Below are 6,677 nucleotides of genomic sequence, written 5' to 3'. Positions count from 1 at the left end.
AAAGGAAGATGGGAGGGAGGGAGGAAAGGAAGATGGGAGAGAGGGAGGAAAAGGAAGATGGGAGGGAGGAAAGGAAGATGAGAGGGAGGGAGAGAAAGGAAGATGGGAGGGAGGAAAGGAAGATGAGAGGGAGGGAGAGAAAGGAAGATGAGAGGGAGGAAAGGAAGATGAGAGGGAGGGAGAGAAAGGAAGGTGGGAGGGAGGAAAAGAAGATGGGAGGGAAAGGAAGATGGGAGGGAGAGAGGAAAGGAAGATGGGAGGGAAAGGAAGATGGGAGGGAGAGAGGAAAGGAAGATGAGAGGGAAGGAGAGAAAGGAAGATGGGAGGGAGGGAGAGAAAGGAAGATGGGAGGGAGGAAAGGAAGATGAGAGGGAGGGAGAGAAAGGAAGGTGGGAGGGAGGAAAAGAAGATGGGAGGGAAAGGAAGATGGGAGGGAGGGAGAGAAAGGAATATGGGAGGAGGAAAGGAAGATGGGAGGGAGGGAGAGAAAGGAAGATGGGAGGGAGGGAGGAAAAGGAAGATGGGAGGAAGGGAGAGAAAGGAAAACGGGAAGGAGGAAAGGAAGATGGGAGGGAGCAAAAGAAGGTGGGAGAGAGGGAGGAAGGAAGGATTCTTATGAAAACAGAAAATTTACCTGCAGCTGAGGGCAAAGGTTCAAAGCTCACACTCCACCTCCTCCGAGCTCTGTTCAGAGCCTAAACTGCAAGACTACTGTGCCATGCTCCCCTGGGCCTCCAAAAGCACACAGCATTTTCAGGAGTACCAAGCCAGGTGTCAGATACCTTCACAAGGCTTCTCGTCCTTTTAAACCTGTTGCCACAAGAATAGCTTCTGTACTGGCACTACTGGCAAAAGACTGGCAGAAAGAATAAGGTGGGGAGAAATCCACCCTCCTATATTCTCATTGGGAAATTATCCTTAGCTTTGGATATATTAAAATTGAAGAGCTGTAAGTGCCAGTTGTCATGGCAACATTTTGCATGCCGCCCTGCGATTGGTGGTGTGAGTTCACTTTCCTTTGGGTGTTGCAGCCTAATTAACTGTTATTTTTGTCAGTGTGGAGGAAGAGCCCATACTTGGGGGTTTTGGCGGTGATTGCAGCCCCTGTGGACTGAGTTAATTTTCACAGACTACAAAGAGAGAAATGGCTGGGCCCCAGTCATATTTATAGTCTCAGAAAAGTTGCCAATGTTTAAATAAGAGTCAGAGAAAATATGAGCACACTCCCTAACTTCTCTTTGACAATTTCAGTGTCTCCAGCAATCGCAAACTTGCTTGGGTTGGAGTGGGAATAATAGGCAACAGTCAACCCAAACCAAGAGTCAGCCCTTTGTTCCTACTTCCAGCTGACGCCAGACAGGCACATACTTGTGAGCCTGCCCTCACGGAATGTTTAGCTTTGCACTGTCATCCCTTATATGTCGGTATTGCACGCTAACAGTATTCAAGCGAGGCTAGCAGGAACATGTAAAAGCCATTTAATCTAGTTCTCTATTTCCACACCCACGGATGACATAATTACGCTGGCCAATTTGGTGGATCCAGCCAATTCCCTAAAGACCTCCAGGAGAGGAATTCTGTGTTGCCACAAGCCTGAAAACCAGAAACCTGTCTTGCTGCAATTTAAACCAATTTGTTTTCAATTTTGATTCTTAGACACGCTAAAGTTCACTTTGTGTTATGAGGTGCTTGACTCATAACATACAGCTTCTGTACTGGCAGTACTGGCAAAAGCTATGCTGACCTTCAACATTTTCTTTTTGCTTCCTGCTGTGTGTTCTGAAAAACTAGAGGACCCCTTGTCTCTAAGAAAGAGAAAAGCGCATTTAGCATTGGCAATAATTTGGATTGCACTTTTGCAAATAAGCTAAACCTTTTCTGGGAGGTTGGGGGAGGGGAATGAGGCTAAGTGGTGGGTGTGTATGTGGTGAGGGATCAAGAGCATGGAAGGTCTGGGTAGAAACTTGAAGTTAATTTGGAAAGAGGGGGAACAAAAGCAGACTAAACCCTGGATCTGAACCCTGACGCACTGAATCAAATTTCACAAAGCTGGCCTCAGAGGTATAGCAGGCATTCTAAAATTCTCTCTGACCACTGTGCTCCTATGCACATCTTGCCTTTGTTTGGAGATTTCTCCACTCCATGGCAGAAGCTTAAAACTTTCTCTGCCAGTGGTTTTTCCAGAAAGGGCAGAGGCACAAGGCACAGGCTCCAGTGTTCAGCCATGCCTGGATGAGAGTTTTAAATGAACACTAATTGCCACAAGAAATCCACCTGGAGAGACGAGCCACAGGAGTGATCGGCTTCCAGAGACAAAAAAGGCAGAGGTCCTGGCAATAGCATCCCGTGCCCAGTGCCAGCTGCTAGTGGGTGCTTGGCCAGCACAGGGCTGCAGTGGAACTTCAGTGGTGCCCCTGAATCCAGGACCTCTAAGCCAGGTTCTCTGGAGATTCTATGAGTGCAAACAACAAATATGCTTTAATAAAAATCTGGTATGTACATGTATGTGCTTGAGAGAATGAGCAAGCAAAGGGAGAGAGAGGGTGGTGCCTGTGGCTCAAGGAGTAAGGCGCTGGCCCCATATACCACTAGAGGTGGCAGGTTCAAACCTGACCCCAGGCAAAAAAAAAAAAAAACTGTAAAAGAGAGAGAGAAAGAGAGGCAAGTTACTGGTGGGTATAAGTAGAATGAGGCTGGCCCAAGGAGTTCCTTGGAGACAAACTATATTAAATACATCGGTTTCCTGGGCAGCGCCTGTGGCTCAGTGAGTAGGGTGTCAGCCCCATATACCGAGGGTGGTGGGTTCAAACCCGGCCCCAGCCAAACTGCAACAAAAAATAGCTGGGTGTTGTGGCAGGCGCCTGTGGTCCCAGCTACTTGGGAGGCTGAGACAAGAGAATCACCTAAGCCCAGGAGTTGGGGGTTGCTGTGAGCTGTGATGGCACAGCACTCTACCAAGGGTAACAAAGTGAGACTCTGTCTTAAAAAAAAAAAAAAAATATCAGTTCTCTCATGAAGCAGGTCTCAGATCTTACCCAAGAGAATGCATAAGCAAGAGGTTTGACTTTATAACCAAGAGTATGTTAACACTCAGCCACCATGACCCCAAAGTGACAATTAAATGAAGTCGATGAAGCCTCACTTCTTGGAGATAAGGATTTCCTGGCATTCAGGAAACTTGAATTTGGCTCTCTGTCAGACTCTATCACACACACTCCTTGTTCCAGACGTGGTGACTTGGCTGATTGGACCCGAGCCTTTCCCAGCACTTTGCATACCTGTCTGGCCCTATCAGCTTCAGCACAGGGCAGATCCTGTTGATATGGGTGGTGCATAAGGGATGGAGCACTCTGACGGGAATGCTCTGCCAGAGATCTTTGCAACTTATGTGCAGACATCACCCAGCTTTAGAGGACAGCTACTCAAGTGCCTCAGTCCACACTCAGGCACACAGACAGGACATATGCCTCTTTACTTTCTTCTAACTGAGATCAAAGATCAGGTTGGGCATCAGGGATGACTTGGCTGAGATAGGACTTGAGTGTTCTTAAATCATCACCAACTCTTAGCGGGACAATAGCCGTGGTGGTGATAGACTCCGTGGTGGCCTGCCAAAGAAAAGCACGCATAAATTCTTCATCTTATTAAAAACTACCCAGTGATTTCTGTTGCTACCAGCTAAGAATGCTCACTGATGCAGAAGGGCTTAGCTGTCCATTTTTATAAATAAAGTTTTATTGAAACACATATTCATCTACACTGTGTCTATAGCTGCTTTTGCACTATCATGGAAGAGTGAGTCAACAGTCAAGTAGTTGCACCAGAAGCCTGAAGTATTTACTATCAGGCTCTTTACAGAAAACCTTTTACTTTTCAGGTTAATGTGAGGATACAAGCAATCAGGTCATAACATTTGAATCTGTTAGATAGTATCCATCTATAGTTGTGCCCCATACCCAAAAGGTGTGCTGTACACCCCTACATCATGCCCATTAAGGAGAAACACCCTAATCCCCTCTCCAGAAAGTGTTTGTTGACCCCCTAGTCTAGAGCATTGCTCCTCAAAGTGTGGGCTCAGTAATAGCATCATTGATGGCAGCTGGAAGCTTATTAGAAATGCAAATGGTCAGACTCCACCCCAGATGTACCAAATCAGAATCTATTTTGAGGCAGGGTGGGGGAGGATGAGGCAGGTCGAGAAGTCTGTGGATGAACCAGCTCTCCAGGTGATACTTATGCACACTAATGTTTGAAAAGCCCTGTTCCAGACAGCTTGTCTTTCATATTGCATGGAAATCTGTCAACTTGAGAAAGTGTGATGTTTTGAGTTTTCACCTGAATCTACCCCCAAATACATCTATCTAGTCGCTGCATTCTCTGATGGCTGTCAAGAGATCTAAAGGTGCCTCTTATTACTGGAGGGTCTTTTTACTTCCCTTGATAAACAAACTCATTTCCCACAAGGGTTTTTAATCCTTCCCTCCATCCCTTCCATCTAGCCATCTAAGATTTTTCTCCCTGTGTTGCCTGAACTCTAAACCATGCGAACTTTTGCAGGACCAGCATTGCTGCATTCTCATATAATAATCAAATAGCAAAGTGCTTAAGGTCTGGGACCTTGGAATCAGGTAGGTTTATACCCTAGTCTTGCTCTATTAAAGGCCTATGATGTTGGCCAAGTTACTCAGTCTCTTCCAACTGGTGAAATGAGCGTAATAATAATAGCATCTGCCCCATGGGGCCATTATGAAAGTTAAATGAGATAATACACAAATATCTTTGTGCTCTTGATAAATGTTCAAAGAGTGATTCCCACTAATCAGGGGCCCATCAGAAACATTTAGGTTGTTCCGTTAGAGCTGCATGTGAGTTGAAAAGAGCAATAGATGTCTGCTGTCTGTGGTCATACCATTACGAAAGACATCATCAGTTCCCCATGTGCCCCCAAAATCCTTAGCTTCCTTTCCATTTAATGATTTAAGATTCCAGTCATAATTTATTCTATTGTCTTTCCCTGGTTTTCATTTATCATTTTTAGTTTCCCTTGAAAGTTCAATATGTTTATGTGCTGACTGTGTGCCAGGCACTGCACCAAGCCCCTGGGAGATAGAGGTAAAACAAGAAGACTTTAATTTTGAGAACATCTCAGTGTAGGGCAATGTTTAATATGATGTTTAACGTTTAGCAAAGGAACACTTTTGTTCAAAAAAGAATGACGAGAGAGAGGATGTCCGAGGGGATCTACACTCCCCATTCTGGGAAGGAAGCCTAAGGAATCCTCCCACACCCCTAGGTAGCTGCAGAACAAGAACAGAAGACCACCAGTCTGCGGTCAGGGATGTCAGAATCAGGCAGGGCTGGGCTTTTAACACATTTCCTCCTGAGTGTTCACTTTCTCAAAGAATTAAAGGGAAATCTTCTAATTCTTGTCTAATTCTGTATTTCCATTTCCAAAGTTTTGTGAAAGAATCCTGTCTTTCCTTCTTATCTTTGTTCCTTTCTGTGTCTCTCCACAAGCCACTCTGTCTCCTACAACTCTCATAACCTAGAAGAACTGGGAGGCAGGGAGGCTTCACGAGTGCTTCAGGCAGCATCTCTTCTCTCTTCTGCTCACAACGCCTTAGTTGTTCTAAGAGGCATCACAACCTTTCTCTACTCTCGCCCAACATAGCACTCAGGTACTAGTGACATCATTCACAAGTCCAAAAGGAAGCATGTGACTCAGCCTGGCCAATCAGAGTTCCCCATCCACCCCCTCAGCCTCAGTGATTGGTTTAGCTATGGGCAGGTGATGCAATCAGAGCTGAGACTGCTGAAAGAATAGCAGAAGTTTTTCTGCTGGGCTGGAGTGGTGAGACTGCAAGCCTCTTCTCCCAGAGCAAGCAGAGATGGTATGGTTCCAAGATGAAGACATACCCCTCTAGGCACTGGCAGTACCTCATCCCAGGAGGAACCCTGGGGACATAACTGTTCAGCTCTAAGAGAGGTCCTTCACCAGGGTTCCACTTGGCTGAGATTTGAACAAGCATCCTTAAAAAGGCATCCCTCTCCAACATCAAGTCTATAGTGTTTAGGAGATAAAAGAATGGTCTCTGAAGTTAAGTAGACCTGGTATTTTTTTTTTAGCACTCTGTCTCTACTAGTTAGTCATAAGCTATGTGAACTTGGTCACTTAACCTCTCAAAACCTCAGTTTCCTCATCAGCAAATTAGGGATACTAGAACTTTTGCCAGTGAATGTTGAGAGAATGTAATGAGAGTATAATGTGCTTTATCACAGTATTGGTATGTTTTGAGCTAATAATGTTCAGCCTAGCAAACATTTTAAAACAATAAGAATGTTTACTTATAAACACGTAAAAGTACATTATTAGCTAGAAAGAGAGAGAGAGGGAGGGACGGAGGGAGGAAAGAAAGAAAAAGAAAAGAAAAGAAAAGAGGGAGGGAGGGGGAAGGAAGGAAGGAAGTAAAAGAAAGACCAAGACGTTTCCATGGGCCCGTGGGCTTTGAACGAATGCTAAGGAGATGGGGGAGTAGGTCATTGATTTATTCTAGCATTCAGAAAGGAAAGGGTCTGAGCAACCAAAAATCACATTTCAACAAAGATATTTGTATCAGAATGTTTATTGCAGCCCAATTCATAATTGCCAGGTCATGGAAGAAGCCCAAGTGCCCATC

The sequence above is a fragment of the Otolemur garnettii genome, unplaced genomic scaffold, assembly GCF_000181295.1.
Source record: "Otolemur garnettii isolate 467f Iridium unplaced genomic scaffold, OtoGar3 scaffold00044, whole genome shotgun sequence".
NCBI lineage: Eukaryota > Metazoa > Chordata > Mammalia > Primates > Galagidae > Otolemur > Otolemur garnettii.
This window is presented reverse-complemented; position numbering follows the sequence as displayed.